Source organism: Lepisma saccharinum, chromosome 23 (assembly GCF_977018435.1).
Source record: "Lepisma saccharinum chromosome 23, izLepSacc3.1, whole genome shotgun sequence".
In the NCBI taxonomy this organism is placed as follows: domain Eukaryota; kingdom Metazoa; phylum Arthropoda; class Insecta; order Zygentoma; family Lepismatidae; genus Lepisma; species Lepisma saccharinum.
In genome coordinates this window covers 46,739,114-46,761,066 of record NC_139251.1, presented here as the reverse complement: position 1 = coordinate 46,761,066, position 21,953 = coordinate 46,739,114, and the positions used below count along the sequence as shown (strand labels likewise).

At 41.6% G+C, this 21,953-nt stretch overlaps 1 protein-coding gene across 2 annotated transcripts in view; it reads right to left on the bottom strand.

Annotated features, from left to right (window-relative positions):
* Window positions 1-16,805, bottom strand: part of Sardh (Sarcosine dehydrogenase) — a 67,131-nt gene extending 50,326 nt beyond the window's left edge. For both annotated transcript variants that reach the window (XM_083144569.1, XM_083144568.1), the window contains exon 1: window positions 16,701-16,805. The gene's annotated coding sequence lies outside the window, so the exon portion shown is untranslated. The remainder of the gene's footprint in view (window positions 1-16,700) is intronic.
* Window positions 16,806-21,953: the final 5,148 nt, after the last annotated feature.

Here is a 21,953-nt window from a genome sequence, read left to right as displayed (position 1 = left end):
GTACGCTACTGAATTGTAATAACATATTTTGTTAAGACTAACATGGCTTTTACTTATGTTACTGTTCCATAGCTTAATATAAGTCTTCGTATATTTATATTTATTACAAAATAAGGTGCTCTCCTGTGCTTTGCGCGACGCCATGATGGCGTATAGGGGGTGTGCAGTTAGAGCCCCACACTTTTTTGATCATGGTCGAAGGTGGGGCTGAGGTGATCAGCACCATGTGCCAGGCTTCCTTTAACCCCCCCCCCCCCCTCTAGAATCCTCCAGATACCCACTTTATACGACACTGGGTTGGCGCTGGAGCCGTTTCAATAGGTGAAAAAAATCTCGATTCTCCCCCACCAAGGATCGAACCCAGCGTCTCTTGCATGGTAGTCACGCACCCAAACAACTTCTTTTTTTTTAATAAGGAATGCCCTATGCGGTAGTATCCCCCGTTATTCACATCTTCTCAATTTTTACGTATGTCAATTTTCTGTTTACACAATTTTTTTTCATGAATTAAAAGAAGCCGAAATTACAGTCATGAAATGGATATTTCCACAGCCATAAAATTCTCCATCCCTCACAAACTTCCAATTGCGATCCTATGGTAATTTCTTTTTCTCTTTCGAAATTGACATTTTGGACCAAGTATTTATCCCAAATTTCCCCATTAATTAATATCTAGGTGTTACGGCACAAATTGGCAATTATAAGTATTACCACAGACAAAATTACAAATACATAGAAACAGTGGCGGCGATTGGGTTCCAAAACCGGGGAGGTCAAGGTGCCAAAAGGGGGGGGGGGGACAAAGACAGTACATTTCTCTTTGTAGATAAGGTTTAGCATAGCGCGGGGGCAAAAGTGGCTGGGCAACTGCTCCCCTCGCCCCCTCTAATCGCCACCATTGCATAGAAACGTAAAAATTCACGTGTAAGGATGTTTTACGACTTTCGAATTTGAAGCGATCAAAGTAAAAATTGAGTGACATTTCAAACACACTGCATATTAGGTTTCTCCCTTGAGTGTAAGAAGAATGCTTTGTAGCGACGTTCTCACATCGCCGTAGAGTTAGGCAACACACATAACATAATGCGGGCTAGCGAGCATTTCAGGATCTAGGTGGCTCCTTATTTTTGCCGGTGGTTGTACAGTACAAAGAGAGTGTGTGTGTGTGTGTATATATATATATAAATCCGAGTAAAAAAACAAAACGACAGACTATTGCCAAGTATTACGTGTAAATACGTGCGGTCTTAACAACGATTTACGAACTCTTTAAATGTTTCAGAACATAATTTGAATAGCACGTAAAAGTACATATTTCCCCGCATTTTTAGCACCTAAATATCAGCATCTTAATGTTAGTGCCAAAAAATCATTAATGTATTTTGAGTCTTATGGCGTGCATAATAAATTCTGTTGCAGTGAAAAATAACGATCTGCGCATTTCACCCCATAAGCTGGAAGACGAAGGACGACCAAAGAAAACTTAACAGCTTGCGATTACTACTGATTTTCTTATCAGCAGGTTTCTTGCGAAACAACTGCTTTCAGTTTGTGCCAGGCGCATAAGAAAGCAAAAGAAACATATGACAACGTGCATAAACGTCATTGTATGCGCACGTACTTAACAAGCATTTCACGGTTTGGCGGCAATCACGCACGAAATGCTCGTTCCAATACTGTCAGTTTTCTACCATTAAAAAAGCGAGTGATTACCATAGCGTGAAGTCTCAGTGGCGATGCCAAGAAAAATTAGTAAGAAGAAAACGGGGTAATAGAGAAAATTAGATCAATAGTTACACACAGACGTATTAGAAACCCCATTTTCTAATAAGTAGACCCCCGTCCTAACTTTCTTCCTACTAGTTTTTCATCTAATTCAGAATCACCAGTCGCCGCTGTAAATACTATATGAAACATTTGGTACAAAAGAGCATTTATTTATATAGCTCTACTTATTTATTGTCGGAATGATCTAATCGAAGAAGAATACAAACGTTACAAATTGAAAGAAAACAAAATAGTTTCGGGAATGGCTGGACTTACATTCAGTCTGATCCTTCTAAGACATGTCACTCGTATGTTTTTAGTTTCTTGTTTAGCAAAAGTTATTTCAAGAAAAGCAAATGTTGGAACATACTGTAAAGGCATATAGGTAGAACTCCACACATTCAGAATCTCGGCCATTTGTGAAGGATGTAAACAGCACCACGCTCCGTCCGCCTTAGCCCTCCAGGTATTTATTAATAGGTTGGGTGATACCCAGAGCCCGTCCATGCAAAGACATACCTGAGAAATTCCCAGTTGAATCACTCGTCTCAGGTGGCTGTCAGATGCAATATTGATGGGAGCAAAGTACCCAAATATAGATTGATATGGCTTCTTGTACTTCGCTTTTCTACCATTTTCACCTAATCGCGAAGATCAGGATGAGTGGATACAATGATTGATTGATTGAGTTGGTGTTTTAAGTCCACTTTATGCACAGTAAGGCCATAGACGTTCGCAGAATTTTTTCCAGGGAGGGGCAAGGATGGTATTTTTTCCAGGGGGGCCAAAAAGCCACATTTTCCCCAATAATAATGTTGTTCCCTCAAAAAACATTGCTTAAATTTGAATTTATCATGTTCGTTCATTAATTAACACATATTATTGTGGCTGAAATGAAATTATATGTGTCAAATATATAATTTTTAGTTGACTTTCATTTTCCAGAGGGGGCCACGGCCCCCCTTGCCCCCCCCCTCTCGGAGAGGGAAATCTAATTCTAAAGGAATATGTTTTCGGGAAATAAAAGTAAAATTAGGTCCAAATCTTATTCTTACTTCACCAGCGGAAATGTTTCAAACAAAAGGGAGTATGCTTACACAGCGACAAGCTTTTTACAACCATGCCACGATCCATCCGGGCCTCCCCTATGGCGCAGTGGTAGCGTCGTCACCTTGTAATCAAGGGGTCCCGGGTTCGATACCCGGTGGAGGCACATAGTGGTTCGGATCCCACTTTAAGCTGTAGGTCCAGTCCCGATTAGCCTTACTGTGCACAAAGGGGACTTAAAACACCAAATGAAACCAAACCAACGATCCATCTTCTATCTTTTCTATATCCTGCCATATTTTGTTCGTGAGGAAATTTTATGGCAGAACATCGGTAGAAGGTTTGGGGGTAAACAAAGAATTCTCTAAAACAGTTTCACGTTTTTGCTGAACCTATTTCGTTTGTTGAGCCATCGTACACAATTCTTCAAACCTTCCTCGGTATACCATAATTTCTTCCTACACCCCCAAAAAAACCACGAGTCGCCACTGCTGCAAGTATAATATTGGGGCCCCTTAGTGAAAAAAATATATCGAGACGCACAATAGTTAGCTACCCCCTCCCCAGTTTAAATCAAATTAACTTTTACCGCAAATACCCTGGTTGCGGTAATGACCGACTTCTGATGCGTTGATACTCTGGTAATTTAAGTTAACTGTTTTACCTTAGGCGTAGTTCTACCAGATGAATAATACGGTACATCGATTTAGATTTTAGAATATTTATAATACTAAAGAATACATATTGGTATGTAGAACCGTAATTACAACTGTCTAATATCGTAGATAATAGGAGATGCGCGCGTAGTATGTTGCACGGCCGAGCTCACATGAGCAAGTCAGTCAGTCTTCTCGCTGCGCGCGCATGCGCCGCAGACGGCTCGCAGCAGAATGCTTTCATTCCCGAACATACTCCCCCCGGTTGAATGAACATAATTCAACTAATCTCCGTCTTTACCTATGGGGAGGAGCACAATTTTACCAACACTTCTTCTAAAAACTCCGTCTTTCGTTTTCACTGTCACTACACGCACTAGTCCATCGTTCCCAGGATGCACCGCTTCCACCTTAGCTAGTTTCCACTGTAGTGGGGGTACGTACGTCGTCCTCCTTCAGTAGTACAACTGTCCCTGGAGATAAGTTCTTCGTGGAGGATGTCCACTTCTGGCGTTGTTGAAGTGAATGGAGGTATTCTTTATTCCACTGCTTCCAAATGGATCTTCTCATCTTCTGTATCAGCTGGTATCTGCTGAGTCTATTGTCAGGCATGAGGGTAAGGTCAGGTTCTGGGAAGGTTGTTATGGGTCTGCCAATGAGAAAATGCCCTGGAGTTAATATCTGGTAATCTGATTCGTCGGGTAAAATGCAAAGTGGTCTTGAATTTAATATTGCTTCAATCTGGCAAAGTAAGGTACTTAACTCTTCGTAGGTTAGTATGGTGCTTCCCATCACTCTTCGTAGATGATGTTTTAGCGATTTAATCGCCGCTTCCCAGAGTCCACCGAAATTTGGCGCTCTTGGCGGTATGAATTTCCATTCAAAGTGCTCATTTGCAGCGTAGTCTTGAATGACATCTTGAAACCCCTGAAGTTCTCTGTGTGCACCTCGAAAGGTACTGGCGTTGTCACTGTAAATGGCTGCGCATTTTCCTCTTCGGGATATAAATCTTTTCAATGCAGCTAAAAATGCTTCGGTTGTTAAATCGGTAACAATTTCAACGTGTACAGCCTTCGTTGAGAAACACACAAAAAGTGCAATGAAACATTTTTTCGTCGATTTGCTCCTTGGCGCTCCAGTCTTTATCCTTATCGGTCCCGCGTAGTCTACGCCAATGTACATGAATGGATAAGCTGCTCGGATTCTGTGCTCCGGTAGATGTCCCATCAGTTGCTTACTAGCTTCTGATTTAAGTCTATGGCATTTAATACAATAGTGTAGGATGTGCTTAACTATTTGTCTTCCCCGGACGATCCAATATTTTTGTCTGATAGAGGAAAGTAGTAACTGTGTTCCAGCATGAAGTAATCTGCGATGTTCGTATTCAATTAACAGCCGTGTAAGATGGGCCTTAGGAGGCAAGATTATCTGATGTTTAGCCTCAAAAGCGAGATCGCTTTCTTGTAAACGTCCGCCTACGCGAATAATGGAATCGGCGTCGAGAAATGGATACAGATCTTTTATTCCACTGTTTGGTGAAACTTCTCTCTTGTGTGTTAAGTCCTCTATTTCCTGCGCGTAGTATAAGGCTTGCGTTACTTTAATGCACGTATCTGTGGCTCGTTGCAAATCCTTGGCATTCAGTTTCGAAGTACGAACATTCCTCTTCGTGGGTCCCTTGCAATTATTAATGAAAATATGACAAAGTGCCATAACTCTTATCATTCTCAAAAGGTTAGAGAATCGCGTAAGAATTTCATCTGATTTGTGTGTAGTTACCAATGAGGTTATTTTCACCTTCCTTCGTTCTGGTACTTCTGTAGGTGGATTCATTCCAAAACTGATGTCGTTGAGGGCCAAATTCGGATCTTGATCTGATTGGCTTAGAAATGCTGGTCCTTGTAACCAAAGTGAGTTTTCCTTTAGCTTCAGGGGTTCGACTCCTCTCGATAACATATCAGCAGGATTATCCTTTGACCTTACATGCCGCCAATCACACACCTGCGTGTACTCCTGTATTTGAGCCACTCTATTTGCCACAAAGGGTTTCCATGTCTCTGGGTCCTTTGCAATCCACGCCAAAACAATCTGCGAGTCTGTATATAAATATACCTTGTTTATTTGGAGATTCAATAAAGGTATCACTTTATTAACTAATTTTGCCAAGATAAGTGCTGCGCACAGCTCAAGGCGAGGTAAAGTTATTTTCTTAATCGGTGCAACTTTCCCCTTGCTGCACAATAACCGTGAATTAACTTCTCCTCCTGCAGTTACAGTTCTGACGTAAATGCACGTGCCGTACATTTTCTCAGACGCGTCAGAAAACCCGTGAATTTGAATGTTTATTATCTTCCCTTTAGGTAAAATACATCGTGGAACCTTAATGTCTGAGATATGGCATATTTGTGCTTGTAAAGTCTTCCATTCGTTTAATACATCTGAAGGTAACTCGTCGTCCCAGGATACATTTAATTTCCATAGTTTCTTTAGAAATTGTTTAAACAGGGCAATAACAGGCCCAATAATTCCGAGCGGATCGAAGAGTTGCGCGATTTGACTGGCAACCCTGCGTTTGCTTACAAGTTCGTGAATGCTCAAATCGTAGCCGGCCAAATTGTTTTCTTTCTTTGCACTTATCGTCTAACAGCTTTGTTTATCGTAAAGAGGTTTGCTGCAACCAGCAGCCGTATTGTTTCTTTGATTGTTGATAGCTGGGTGATTGTTTACACAAGCGTTGGTGTCTGCTTTCTCGTGTACTTGATCGCGCGTAGGGGAAGTTATAATGCATTTCTTCCTCCCGTCACCCCCACTCACGACCGGATCAAGAAAGTGTGGGGCGTTACCCCCACACCCCCTATACGCCTTCATGGCGTGGTGCTATGCACAGGGGAACACTTTACCTTTTTTTTACCTCCCGTCGACTGGATTGCTGCGTGGATGGTAGGTTGTAAGATGATGTTTCTTCGCCGGTGCGAGTGTAGCCAACTCAGCATTGTGTTCTGGCGCTAGCGCTGAATCTCCGGCCGTTAATATGCAAAGAGTGTCGGCGGTGGTATTCCAATTGACACCTAGAGTTTTTGTACTGTCGTCGTTAAACAGAATCGTATCTTTCACTTCCCGTAGTTCTAAAGGTATAGTTTCCATTACTCTTGCAGAATTGGATGCCCATTTTCGTAGCTTAAATCTTCCTGCCGATAATAATGCTGACAGTTCTTTACGTAGATTAATGGCTTGATTCTCGTCTTCTTCCCCTGACAGCAAGTCATCTATATAAAAGTCTCTCTTCAGAATTTCAGCAGCTTGTGGATAGTTGGGCATTTCGTCTGTCGCTAGTTGCTGTAGGCATCTAGTTGCTAGATATGAGCTAGATGTCAGACCATAAGTTACAGTGTTTAATTCGTAGATCATCAGTGGTTCGTCGTGAGATTTTCTCCATAATATACACTGTAATTTCCTATCAGAAGGGTGCATATGAATCATCCTATACATCTTCTCAATATCAGATTTCAGAGCAATTATATGAGTCCTGAAGCGAAGCAGTAACCCGAACAGGTCTTCTTGTAGAACCGGTCCTGCACTTTGTAGACAGTTGAGTGACCTGCCACTGGTCGTTTTTGCTGAACCGTCGAATACGACCCGTACTTTCGTCGTGGAGCTGGCTGTATTCACAACTGGGTGATGGGGGATGAAATATCGGATGTCTCCCGTTGCTGGCGCCTCTCGCACTTCCTGCACTGCTTGCATGTGGTGTAATCTCTCGTACTCGTTCATAAATTCCACATATTCTTCTTTCAATTCCAGTTCTCTATCTAGTCGGCGTTCTAACTGTAAAAATCTGGAGTGTGCATATTCCAAAGATTCCCCTAATGCTGATCTATCTTCCGTCAAAGGTAAGCGTACCGTGTAAGTGCCATCTTCATTCCTTTCTGTAGTTTGGCGAAAATGTGCTTCCATTTTCTTTTCTTTAGGCGACATGATTTCTTCCGACAAATCTTCCACCGACCAGAAACGATGTAAGAGGATTTCTAACGGCTCACCCTGTATGAAGAATGATCTGCTTGGATGTGACGTTGTTCCTGGAGTGTTGCCCACTACAATCCAGCCAAACTGTGTGTTTTGTAACGTAGGATAAGGTCCTTGTTTCGACATCTTCTCTGACAGTAGGATATCGAAAAATATACTTGCAGAAATTAAAATGTCAATCCTTGCAGGAACATTGAAGTTTTCATCCGCAAGGTCAATATCTGTAGGTATCTCCCATGTTGAAATATCCATTTTTTCTGCAGGCAAACGTTCCGTAATATTTTTCAAGGCAGAACATTGTGCCTCTACAGTAAATTCATTGAATCTTGATTTTAATTCCACATTCACAGCATAAGGTGAATTTACAGTGTTGGAACTTATTCCCTGTATCAACGTATTTTGTCTCTGTCTTCGTAACCCAAGACGTTGTACCATATCCATACCAATGAGGTTCACTTGAGACCCCGGGTCCAATAAGATGCGGCAGGGCAAGTATTTTCCATCTTTGTCCTTTGCTAGAACACAAGCAGTAGCCAGCAAAACATTCTTGTTCTTATTTTTTACTGAATACGATGAGCTGGTTCCCTCTCCGACTTGAGGGTTGGAAACACTGCTTGCTTCGTTCGCAGCTGATCTTCCTGGAAGGAGGGGAGGTACACGGCGATCGCCACCCCTTTCTTCGTGCAAACTCGTGTGATGACGCAACCTACAGTACCTGCAAGAGCCGGCTTTACAATTTAACACTGAGTGATTAGTAAAACGCAAATAGTTCGTGCATATGCGGTTCTCATGCAGGAATTTATATTTCTGTTTATTCGTCAATTTCAAAAATGACTGGCATCTGAATAAAGGATGAAAAAGAGATGCATCTCTGCGGTAGATGCAGCTTTTGCTTGACGCAGTAAAATAAGTGTTAGATGCTTGTGGCGTTCTTGGCCTGATGTTACTAACAGCTGGTGACCTTGAAAACGGCTTCGTCGATGTCGAAGGTTCATTTGCTTCGAATTTCTGTAGAGAGTTGCACTTAGCTTCTAAAAATATAAGCAATTCTTCGATGGTACTGAATTCTGTGTTGCTTGATTGTTTTTCAAAGTCTCTTCTCGTACATTTATCCAATTTGGCTGAAAGATACTGAACGAGAAAAATATCAATTAAGTCCGCGTCTCCCTGAATGTTTCTTAATGCTTCTATAGAACTTCTAATCGTAGTCGTGAACTTTCTTAATTCTGTTACACTTTCCTTAGTGACTGAAGATACATTCAAAATGTCATTTACGTAAGCAGTGGCTATTAACTTTGGATTATTGTATTTGCGCTGAATCAAATCCCAGGCGACCTTGTAATTAGCACCTGTGAGTTGCAAATTCTCAATCGTTAGTAATGCATCACCCTTTAACGAAAGCCGTAAATACTGCAATCTTTGTATGTCTGACAAGGTTTCATTTTTTCTATGAGGGCTACAAAAATATCTTGAAACGATGAAAATTGAGTGTAGTTTCCGTCAAACGTTGGTAAAGTTACATCTGGGAGCTTGATTGGAGATTTAGTTTCAGGCTTACATGTCTTATTCTTTCTCGTCGAGTCTTTGTCTATTATTGAAAGCATTTTAGCTTCTAACGTGAAGTAACTTTGCTCAAGTGACGCTCTCTTCTCGTCGTGAGATTGCTCATCTGATAATTCGGATATCTTGTCCATTACATCCTCTAGTTTTGACCAAACACTGCCGAGTTGCTTATGCCTGGCTACAATTTCGTTTACATGACCACTTGCTTCGTCATAATTGGACACGTAGTTCTGAAGCCGAGTTAATTGTCCTTGAATTACACTGCGTTGTCTCACGAGCTTCTCAAGCATTTCACTTTCTTCCGGCATTTTCTCAGGCAAGGTTAGGAATATGAACAAACAAGCATGGAAAAGGAAAATAAAAGGATTTACTCACGTACATGGAATCTGCAGCCGTCGATAATTCCTCTGCTCTTGGCAACCCTGTGACTGGATCGCGCTGTCCGTTGATTCTCCTAGCTCGCTCTAATTTCCCCTCGCGCGGCGTGGCTGAAGTGGCGGGAAAACTGCTTTGTTCTGTAACTTCACTGCACTTTCCCTGTCTGTAACACTTCACTTCACTAAACTGCACTTTCACCAGTCCCGTCGTTTACCGATATCCGTAATTCATCCGGTTTTGCGGAGGACCATATGTTGCGGTAATGACCGACTTCTGATGCGTTGATACTCTGGTAATTTAAGTTAACTGTTTTACCTTAGGCGTAGTTCTACCAGATGAATAATACGGTACATCGATTTAGATTTTAGAATATTTATAATACTAAAGAATACATATTGGTATGTAGAACCGTAATTACAACTGTCTAATATCGTAGATAATAGGAGATGCGCGCGTAGTATGTTGCACGGCCGAGCTCACATGAGCAAGTCAGTCAGTCTTCTCGCTGCGCGCGCATGCGCCGCAGACGGCTCGCAGCAGAATGCTTTCCTTCCCGAACAACCCTGCATTCCCATTTTTTGCCATTAGTTTCTCGAAACTAAATCACAATGGTCTGAATCTATGATCAATAACTGGAAGAAGAAATTAGAAATACTTTCTCTTGCTTCATCGCAGTGGCACGGACAGGATCATTTTTTGGAGGACAGGGGAGGCTTCACACATTCAAATATTTTGTTCGTGATTTTTATTTTTTGCTCGAAACATTTTTTTTTAATTAGGTTAAATATAATACATGTGTATAAATACTGTTTGGGGAAATTGATTAAAGGGTAGTAAGCACTCTTCTTTTGGACTTTGAGGTGGATGCGCCTTCAGCCCCCAAAGCCTGGTTGCGCCAGGCTAAGTTTCTACGTAAGAGCCGCTCACATTACGCTTCTTATACTAATAGTGAGTTACATACTCAAGCAAACTTATCATTTCAGTTATGGGGGTTGAACCGGACTTCTAAATTGTCGATGGTGACCTAACATCATAAGGTCAATTGCAATCTGCTACGAAGAAATAGCAACAGACTCCAGTCTTGAGATATAGATATTTACGGCGTACTGAAAGTCGAGATCAACACGTTACAAGATGGCAAGGGCGCCGACTTGTCAAAATTATTGGGGGGGGGGGGCTCTGATCACTGAAATAAATTAATGAATGACTCACTCCCTCTCTTTTTTTTAAGTTTTGGCCTCAGTGTTCGGAATCTCGTAAAAGCCCATGAATTCCTCAAAAATATAAAAATTTTCATTCACTGTTCGAATGCAGAATGTCAGTTGTTCACATTCGCGTCTTTTAATATCTGCTACCACGGAGCGCAAAACAGATATCCCTAACATATCAACGATCTCGTTCTGAATGTCATGTGAGAGACATTTGTAGCCCGAACGTCCCATCCACTTCCCTAGTTCATGCACATCGTCTTTTGAAACTCTTTAGTAAAAATGTTAATTGTTAACAATACTCATAATTATATACTTACAAGGGAGGTTATCTAAGTGTCCCCCTCCGATTTCCATGAAACTTGGCAGGTGTATAGAGGGGCCCAAAGGAAGAAATATGTGTTTTTTTTTGTTTCAGCTCAAAAACAGTTTTAGAGGGCAAAACCCCACCTCAAATGTCAAGATGAGGAGAAATTGAAGTGGGGATCTGACCCCGAAACCACGTAAATCTGGCATAGGAAGAACATGTACATATAATTGGAACACACACAGCACAGAACTGTAGGATTGTCGGTACCAAACGCAGTGCAATTGTAGAGATATGCTGAATTCATAGACACCGTTGTTCCCGGATAGGCATGGGCATAACAATAGACGGACCAGAGCAGGGTAACGGAGCGTGGTTAGCCGAAACAAACAAACAAACAAAAAAAAAAAGTATTTCTTCCTTTGGGCCCCTCTATACACCTGCCAAGTTTCATGGAAATCGGAGAGGGACACAGGGGTTAGATCCCCACTTCAACTTGTCCTCATCTTGATATTTGAGGGGTGGGAGGGTTTGCCCCCTAAACCCGTTTCTTAGCCGAAACAAAAAAACACGTATTTCTTCCTTTTGGCCCCTCTATACACCTGCCAAGTTTCATGGAAATCGAAATAGGAGGGGGACACTTAGATAACCTCCCTCATGTGTTTTGCTGTCTCTGGTCATAGACCCCCCCAAAGTTGATGGTTTAGCGGTCTCAGCCCCCCAGCGTTGATGGTCTAGAACATTTCAAATGTGTATTTAAAGTTAAATTCATGTGGCACAGTTCAGAGTAAACTTTACAAGAGAAGCAAAGTAATACATTAGATCCTCCTAATCAAATTATTTGGGGGGCTCTGCCCCCACATCGCTAACATTGAGGGGGAGGGGCTCGAGCCCCCCCAAGCCCTATGCAAGAAGGAAGTAAACTGTACAAAAAATAATCTAATATATCCCTGTTAAAGAACATATCCTTTATTAGTCTTCAACATAATCACCATCTAAATCGACACATTTTTGCCAACGTTCTGGAAGTTTGAAAATTCCTCTGTTGTAGAACTCCGTTCGGGCACTTCTGAGTATTCTCCTAACGGCAAGTTCCACTTCCTTGTTGGTGCCATATCCGTTTCCCGCATGTGTTCTTTCAGAATAGAAAACAAGTGAAAGTCAGAAGGAGCCAGATCTGGACTGTAGGGAGGGTGTCGAAGGAGTTCCTACCCAAATCTGGCAACTTCATCCCTCGTTAGCTGTGCTGTGTGCGGCTTGGCGTTGTCGTGTTGGGAGGATAACCCTATCCCTGCCAGGACGTTTTTCACGAATAGCACGACGAAGTTTTCTCACAGGGCGCACGTAGTGAGAGGCATTGATTTGTTTCCCCAGGGGTGAGAAAGTCCACGAGAAGAACACCCTCCGAATCCCAGGAGACAGTTCCCATCACTTTGGCAGCTGATGACATTGTCCTCGGTTTCGTCTTTCTTGGTGATGTTTGATGTCGCCACTCCAGGCTTTGACGTTTACTCTCAGGCTCGTCCAGTAACCAAACACTTCAAGAAACCCTCGCCTCCATCCTTTGCTCGGTACCGCGCCAAAAGTTCCGTGCAAACATCTTTTCTGTTTAGTTTTTGTGTTGCATTCAAATCCCGTGGCACCCATCTGCAACACACTTTCCGGTACACCAATCATCTCCTGGATAGCACTGTGCCCTACTCCAACAATGTGTGAAAGTTCCCTAATCGAAACACGCCTGTTTCCCTGGATGATTTCCTGGACGCGAGCCACGTTTCTGTCGTTCAAGGCAGTTCTCAGGCGGCCTGTGCGAGGGAGATTACTGATGTCTGCGTTTCCATCTCTAAAATGTTTTATCCATTGCCTGATGCTACTGGCAGCCATACACTTCCTGCAATCGGCGGTGGATATCTGATGCCGATGCACCTTCCTTAAACAGGAATTCAATCACTGCACGCTGGCGAAACGACGTGTCAAACGGAGCCATTACTCGCTACTGCGCATACGTAATGCGCCGATCACCCCACCTTCAAGTGTATGTTGTCACAATAGATGGCTCTAACTGCCTTATGCAGCAGCGGCGATGGTACTATATTCACTGAAAATTTGTCACTCAATGAAATGTCGATTGGAAGGACTGGACTACCCCTCACTCCAAAAAAAGGTTGTTGTCGCACGGGTGCGGTGTTAATTTTGATGTTAATGGACATAAATATTATTATTCATAGTTTTAACGATGCCATTTCTTTTCGATAGACCACTCATATTTCTTTGAGACTTTTTCATGAAACAAGAACGATTTGTTTATTAGATCATCAGTGCTCGAAGAGCGTGTTTAAGGGGGAGTGTAAAGGACGCAGGGGGGAGGGATGCTATCACCAAGCTCAGAAAAAAATCATAAAGCATCCCCCCAGCTAGGATAATTTGCATAAGGACCCTTCTCCACCTACTGCATTGACTTCACGTTGATCCATGTAAGGATCCTTCCTTCTATCCCCTAACTCGAACAAGCAAATTCGCAGCTAGGAATTCTCATTTCGAGCACTACACGCCCGTGGCGGAATAAGAGCAACTGTGAATAAAGGCAAAAGGAATAATTGCTCCATGGCTCAATCTCCAGAGTTTTTGGAACCTAAATTGCATAGCTATAAAGGTATGGGATGAGAGAATTTTCCTACCGATTGCCATTTGTGAGTAAGTTAATTCTGTACTTCCGAGGAGACCCATATGTCAAATTGCCCGGGTCCCTCAGGCTGAGGCAATACGCCACTGATTATTATTGCAAACGTCGTCATATATGTTACTGGGAACCAGATTTCTGTTTTGTAAATCCATTTTTTAAATAACCGACACTATCTGTTGAATTTCTGGGATTATGTAAAATTTCAGAAGTACAGAGAGAGAGAACATAGCGAGGCCCACACACCTCGCCCCCCGCATTGTGGGGACGGCCGCTACGCCACTGGATACACTTAACATAGGCAACTTTCAGCAGTATCTGTACGACTGTACGGGGCCTTCCCGATGGCGCAGTGGTAGCGTCGCCGCCTTGTAATCAAGGGGTCCCGGGTTCGATACCCGGTGGAGGCAAAAGTGGTTCGGATCCCACTTTAAACTGTAGGTCCAGTCCCAATTAGCCTTACTGTGCATAAAGTGGACTTAAAACAACAAATCAATCAATGTACGACTGTACGTATATCCCAAGGGCGCCCGCAGAGGGAGCACTTGTTGCCCTGAGATATATGGAAAAAAATCACGAAACGTGAATGCTGGGGTTTATATTGTGTTACAAATAAACAAATAATATTATTTCTGTAATTTACGGGCTTTAAGCTACAGCAGTTAACCGCCTTGCCCAACAAAATAACGAGAGAACGTTTCAACGGGAGACATTAAAATCATGCTGACTGTGCACGATTTTTTCTCCGGGGGGGGGGGGGGGGGGGTTTAGGGATTTATTATATCAATGTATGTTTAATTACATATAATTTAACTCCCTATTTCATCTTCTGAATCATAAAAGTGGATATTACATAATTGTTTTCTAAGGAAACGGGATACGACACATAAAATATTTCGCAATTACCGTTTTTAACTTTCGTTATGAAAGTTGCACCGCACTTCATTTTTCAAATGAAAGGTACGCGAAGTTAAATAATACACGAATAGAATAATACATTTACAATAAAAATTAAATAATAAAAGAATGTATAAAAATAATGGCCGAAGGTTCTTTTGTTTGCGCTTGCTGTATAAAGACATTAGTACCTACTCTACATCATGGGAAGCCGACAAGATGAAACACGTGAAATTAATGTTTTCGCTCAATTCGTGCATTAGCCTATTTGACACCTTTTCATTAGAGCCTCCCCGATAGCGAAATGGTAACACTGCCACCCTGTAATCAAGGAATGCAGAGTTCGATTCGTGGTAGGGGCACATAGTGATTAGGAATCCCACTTTAACTAAGGACCCGCACCAGGTAAAATAATTGTTTTTTTTCTTACGAGATTATAGAGCCATGGTGCTTCTAAATAAGCAAGCAACTAAATTGATTTTTCTTGACTTCATGAATTGTTTTGACATAAGTACATACTTAAAATTATCCAAAATTACTGAAATAATATTCTAAAAATATGTACTACGTAAAAATCGTGTTGAAATATTTTAATAAAAATAAATACCGGTATAATTATAATTAATGTAAACTATTAGTTTTAACCCGGGAGAACGCGCGTGGCGACATCTTACGCGAGGAGGCGGGCGCGGGCAAAATTACCGCAATCGAATATTTAGGTCTATTGGGCTATTTTCATCATATTTTTAATGTTTTTTTTAAATGTTTTTGTTTCTTTGTATCTTTTGCATTGTTTCATTTTTTAATAACAATATATAAAGCTGGTATGAGTTTTCACACTTTAAAAAAAATGTTTTGTTCCTTCTGTAAGAATATAATAGGCGAAGAAAACACGATTTTACCAAAATTTAATAGCTAACATTTTTTAAATTATTTTTTATTGTAAGAATATAATTATGAAAAAATGATAATTGTATATAACTTTGGTGCAAAGTTTTAGAAACAAGACAATTATGATACTAAATGGTACCGCGAGGGCGAAGGTTTTGACATTTTGACAGCGGGGGGAGGTGGGAGGGGGGTTGCTTGAAACAGAAGTAAACAGGATGGCAACATGGCTGACGTCATCAGAATGTCCCATATAGCTGCGATCGGCTGCGACCACAGTCGAATTTCATGGAGAAGCAGAGTGCCACCTTCAGGGGAAAATCACTAAATTTGGCGGATTTATAATGCTTGTATGTGACGAAATTCATGGAACTGGAAGAGAGACGGGCAATGCTCGAAGGGATGGAGGGGGGGGAGGTGATGTAATTTTCATGAGGCATCCCCTAGCTTGAATAATTTGCATTGACACCCCCGCCTATAATTTCTTTTCCAGCGATCTAGCGAATTTCGTATTTCCATTGTTGGCAACACTACAATATCGCCAGGATGCAGCGAAGTCTTCACTCTCCAGCGCTTGGGTTTGGAAGCCAGCACCAGGGACCACCAAGGTCGTCCCTGCCAGCACAAATACGTCATAGGTTGAAAGGACCGCCTGCTGGTTCAAAGACTTTATCCTCAGACGAAGAAGCCTGGCGATAAATAAAGACGACCTTACACTAGCGCTTTCCCCCTTGGTCGTAACTTGAGAGTGAAGCATCGGTTAAATTTGCTAGTCGATTATTTCCTGTATTTTAATATGGGCTTCGGCGATAGCCTAGGTAGCCTAGAATATACGCGCCTGGTTAAATGTATAACACGAGAAGGCGCGCGCGGTCAAAAACACCGCACAAGAAACTTAAACTCGGCCTTTTAAATGGTAGAAGGCCAGCGCGTCTTCTACAGAGCATTCCCTGACCAGAGCGTATGCCCTGACATTCGCTGTGAGACTCGGCGGCAAGCTGCCCGGCTTGATTTGGTTCGCTGATGCGCGGCCCATTTACACTAGCGAGCATGCTACACCTGCTACACAAATTGCTCTGTTCGGCAGTCTAAACGCACCTTAAGCAGCAGCCGCTGCTGAGAAAAACGGGGTTTTGATTACAATCACACGAATATGTGGTGTTTTGTCTTAACGTCATCCACAAAACCATCATAATCCATACTCATAACCCATTGTAAAATAACGGTCATCAAATACGACATGCAATAACTTGAGCAAACAAAAATAAATAATGAAATTCACTTACCGAACTTTTTCAGCTAGCCCTTGCACGCACCAAGGACCAAACTAGTACGACTTCCTGGTGGCTGCCAGAGAAACTAAAAACTCACAGACAAGAAGTTGACCTTCAGAACCTTTCGACCTTGAACTTCAAGATTACAGGACACCGCTCTCTTTCTTTTACAGAGAAAGGTTATGAAAACAGTCAGCTTACGCACATTTGCAGAGGCGTGGCATTTGTGTTCTCCCTGGCATCTACATTTGAAGCATTTGTGCAACGTACTGCGAAGCGAGCGAGAGTTTGCGAGTTGAAAGCCCCGTGTATGCAGTAACCAGAGTCGGGGAAAGGGGGGTAGGGTAGCCACCCGCGAGAAGACAAAGAATGTGTTCGTGACAATGTTAATGAAATTACTACTGTCGGATTAAAAATTATAGATAGTCTTGGTTGAATTCCAATTGAAAATTAGCTAGTAGGCCTACATAAAAACGAGTTACATCAAAATTTAGCTTATTCAATTCTGTTAACCAAAATGGTTTTCGAGTATGCCTTCTATTTTTTTAACGTTGTGAGAACTAAAAAGTGCCGTTTTCTAAAAGTTTTGCAAACGGTCGCTCTCATTGAAATTCAATAAATAAAAAACGGGTTGTCCGATCGATCGTGATGAAATTTTAGTACAGTGCAGACAGAAAGGTTCTAAACGCAATTCTTCATTTTCAGATTTTTAAAATGTCAAAAAAAACCGTTTTATCAATTTTGCCAAACAGCGTTTTCTTAGTATTGGGTAGTCTTACAAATACAATATTGTACAATACAATCTTGTTTTGAAGCTCTTTGCACCTGTTCTTAAAATCCATCATCGTTGTCAATTCACATTGCGAAACCAATTTTATACAGATTTTTATTCAACTGAGTAAAGACGTACGTGGAACGTGTCAACGCTGTACACAATAGGGATGGCCAGATCCGGATCCGAAATCCGGATCCGGTTGGTTCCGGATCTTGATCCTAAGGATCCGGATCCTAAAAATTTTCGGATCCGAATCTGCGGATCCGGATCCGGTACTTTCGGATCCGGATCCAGAACTTTCGGATCCGGATCCAGAACTCTCGGATCCGCTTCCAGAATTTTCGGATCCGGATCCAGAATTTTCGGGTCCTGATCCGGATCCGTTTTGCCATCCCACATGCGCTTCTTTGGAAAGTAAGAATGTGCTTATTCTATGACATATTGTTACCTGCTAATATACATACATACATACATATATATATATATATATATATATATATATATATATATATATATAATATACACACACACACACACACACACACACATATATATATATATATATATATATATATAATATACAATATACATACATATATATATATAGTGTGTGTGCGTTCGTGCGCGATTTGTAATTAATTAATACACTTGCAAGGGAGGTCTAAGTCTCCCCCTCCGATTTCCATGAAACTTGCAGGGCCCAAATGAAGAAACACGTGTTTTTTTGTTTCGGCAAAAAAATTGTTCTAGGGGGCAAACCACCTCTCAAATGTCAAGATGAGGACAAATTGAAGTGGGGATCTGACCCCTGTGTTCCCCTCCTATTTCCATGAAACGTTGCAGGTGTATAGTAGGGATGGCCAGATCCGGATCCTAGCGGATCCGAAATCCAGATCCAGAACTTTTTTATTTTAATTTGTAGAACTGTAACTGTAGAACAATTGTATAATTTTTGTATAACATTTCTATCTTGTTATATGTGTTAAAGGTTTCATCCTGGAATGGAATGTCTCACAATTATGTGTGTTTTCATTCCCCCCCCCTCAAATGTCAAGATGAGGAGAAATTGAAGTGGGGATCTGACCCCGAAACCACGTAAATATGGTATAGGAAGAAACAGGGGGCATACGGCCTCTCTATACACCTGTCAAATTTCATGAGAATCGGAGGGGGACACAGGGGTCAGATGATCCTCACGTCAATTTGTCCTCATCGTGACATTTGAGGCGGGTTTTGCCCCCTAAAACAGATTTTTAGCCGAAACAAAAAAAAACACGTATTTCTTCCTTTGGGCCCCTCTATACACCTGCCAAGTTTCATGAAAATCGGAGGGGGACACAGGGGTCAGATCCTTACTTCAATTTGTCCTCATCTTGACATTTGAGAGGAGGTTGCTCCCTAGAACAATTTTTTTTGCCGAAACAAAAAAAAACACATATTTCTTCACTTGGGCACATTTATACACACACCTGCCAAGTTTCATGGAAATCGGAGGAAGACACAGGGGTCAGATCCCCACTTCATTGTCCTAATCTTGACAATTGAGTGGGTTTCGCCCTGTAAACCAGTTTTTTAGCTGAAACAAAAAAAAAACACGTATTTCTTCCTTTGGGCCCCACTATACACCTGCCAAGTATCATGGAAATCGGAGGGGGACACAGGGGTCCGATCCTCACTTCAATTTGTCCTCATCTTGACATTTGAGGGGGTTTTGCCCCATAAAACCGTTTTTTAGCTGAAACAAAAAACACGCATTTCTTCCATTGGGCCCCACTATACACCTGCCAAGTTTTATGGAAATCGGAGGGACACAGGGGTCAGATCCTCACTTCAATTTGTCTTCATCTTGACATTTGAGGGGGTTTTGCCCCCTAAAACCGTTTTTTAGCTGAAACAAAAAAAACACGTAATTCTTCCTTTGGGCCCCACCATACTGCCAAGTTTCATGGAAATCGGAGGGGGATACTTAGATAACCTCCCTTGTTAGTCTTACACTTTGTAATTATTTAACACTGCATATATTATAATGTTTTATTTTAATTTGTAGAACTGTAACTGTAGAACAATTGTATATTTTTTGTATAACATTTCTATCTTGTTATACGTATGTGTTAAAGGTTTCATCCTGGAATGGAATGTCTCACATTTATGTATGTTTTCATTTCCAATATATTCGAATGAATACATATTCGTTTCAATGGCATTTACAAAATCACCTCTGACATGTATGCACGAATGTGTTAGCCGATGCGTAGCAAAGTATTTTAGTAACAACACTTGAAAAAAATTCTTGTAGGACTAACGAAAAATTTCTTTGTAATCGAAGATCATAATACCTTTTAAGGTATGGTAATATTATAATGGGATTGAGATACGAAACTCTCGGATCCGGATCCAGATCCGGATCCAAATCAGGAACTTTCTGATCCGGATCCAGATCAGGAACTTTCGGATCCGGATCCAGATCCGTAACTTTTGGATCCGGATCCGGATCCGAACGGATCATTTTTCGGATCCGGATCCGTTTGGCCATCCCTAGTACACAATGATGTCCGTTGAACCGTGGAAACTGCAGGCTGTCACTGCGAGTCATACATTGAAAAAGTCCCATTGGGTGCCCGAAGAAAGTTTTCAAAGGGAGTTGAAATCGGAAAATTGTAACTGTGACGTGACCTTCATGAATCATCATGACGCATATAGTGTCATGATCTTAACGTGTCATTAATTGATTGGTGTTTAAGTCCACTTTATGCACAGTAAGACTAATCGGAACTGGACCTACAGTTGAAAGTATATTCCGAACCACTATGTGCCTCCACCGGGTATCGAAACCGAGACCCCTGATCACAAGGTGACGATGCTACCACTGCGCGATCGGGAGGCCCAACGTGCCACGAAGAAAAAAATATTTTGAGGGACGAAGGAGATGCTTTAAAGAATGAGATAATGCAATTAATTAATCAATCAATGATTAATTTTACACAGACATATATAGACGACACTACACGAGTCCTACAGAGGATTATACTGGCTGTGAGTGCAGACGCCAGGTCTTGGTAGTCTGCAAAATTCAGTTAAGGGTGTATGTACTACGTGCAATGGAGTTGATATTGGGTGTCTTCGGAAATGAGCACCTCCTTACACCTCGAGAATTAAAGAATAGACAAAGAGAGAAATAAAGAGGCGAAAGAAAAAGTGAAGAAATAAAGAGAAATGTTGAAGGGAGACAATTAGAGGAGGAAATGAAGCCGAAAATGAGAAGGGGAAAATATGTAACGAAATGATCACATAGAGAGGGAGTTTAAGCACACAAGAGTATCTACTAAGTTTGAGTCTGATTGTTTTGTTTTTCTTTAGTTCGCTTTTGTGCCAATTTTGGCTAATTTGCGACGGTAGAATGAGTGATGATATGAAAGAAATTGATATGGACGCTCACTAACATGCATGCCCAGGCCGGGATTCAAACCAGGGACCGCTGGCGTCGTAGCGCGATGTACTAACTACTCTGCTATGGAGGGCGGCGAGTTTGAAAAATGATTGAAAGGTGGGAAAAACTAAAAATCATGAAAAGTAGGCATTTTTTTCTTATTAGAAGGAGTGGGGGGGGGCAGGGACGGCGCCAGAAATTTTCGACCGGGTGGGCAGAAGCTCGTTATTGATAGATTAGGGTGGGCAGTATAAATGTAAGACCATATATAGTATATATGTGTATGTAAGACGTATGTGTCCCCCTCTCTCTTACACTCCTGATTTTCTTCTTACTTCTTTTCCCTTCCCTTTTCTTGTTTTCATTTTATTCTTTTCTAATCTATTCTCGCATCTTGTTCCATTTCCTTTCGCTTTGTCTCTGATGGACACAATTATTTCAAGGAAGTGTTTACCCATGCGCAGCCATACATTCTAATGACATTCTTTCATGCATGTTAATACAGTGAAATAAATGTGAATTAGGTTTAAGCTTGTGTTGCAAATACAAGGCACATACTTGACAATGATAGAAAGTGCAACGGTAGATAATCGTGAAATTTCTCGTAATTTAAATGCATGTTCCTGAGCATAGTATTTTCATCCTATGAGTTTTTAACTGAAAGAGTTTTCTTACTCCTTGGGGGTCACTTTTCTTAGCTTACAAGGTTTGTACAACTGACAAATCTATCTGAATGTTTGCAGTAGCGGCGATTGGGTGCCAACATTTGAGGGGCAAAGACAATATACTTTTTCTTGGTAGAAAAGGCTTAGCATAAAGAGGCCATAGTGCGGGGGCAAAAAGTGGCAAAATTTGGCGATGGAACTGCATCCCCCACTTCCCGCTCCTCCTAATCGCCGCCATTGAATGTTTGGATTAAAATGAACGTCTTATTAGGAATGATTTAAAACACACACGGAAATCAAATTCTTTGTTCATTGTCCATGAAGTATTCCTAGGCTAACGAAAGGCTAACCCCGTTTTTCTCACTTGGCTTTCTGATTTGTACACGGTCGCGTGCTCC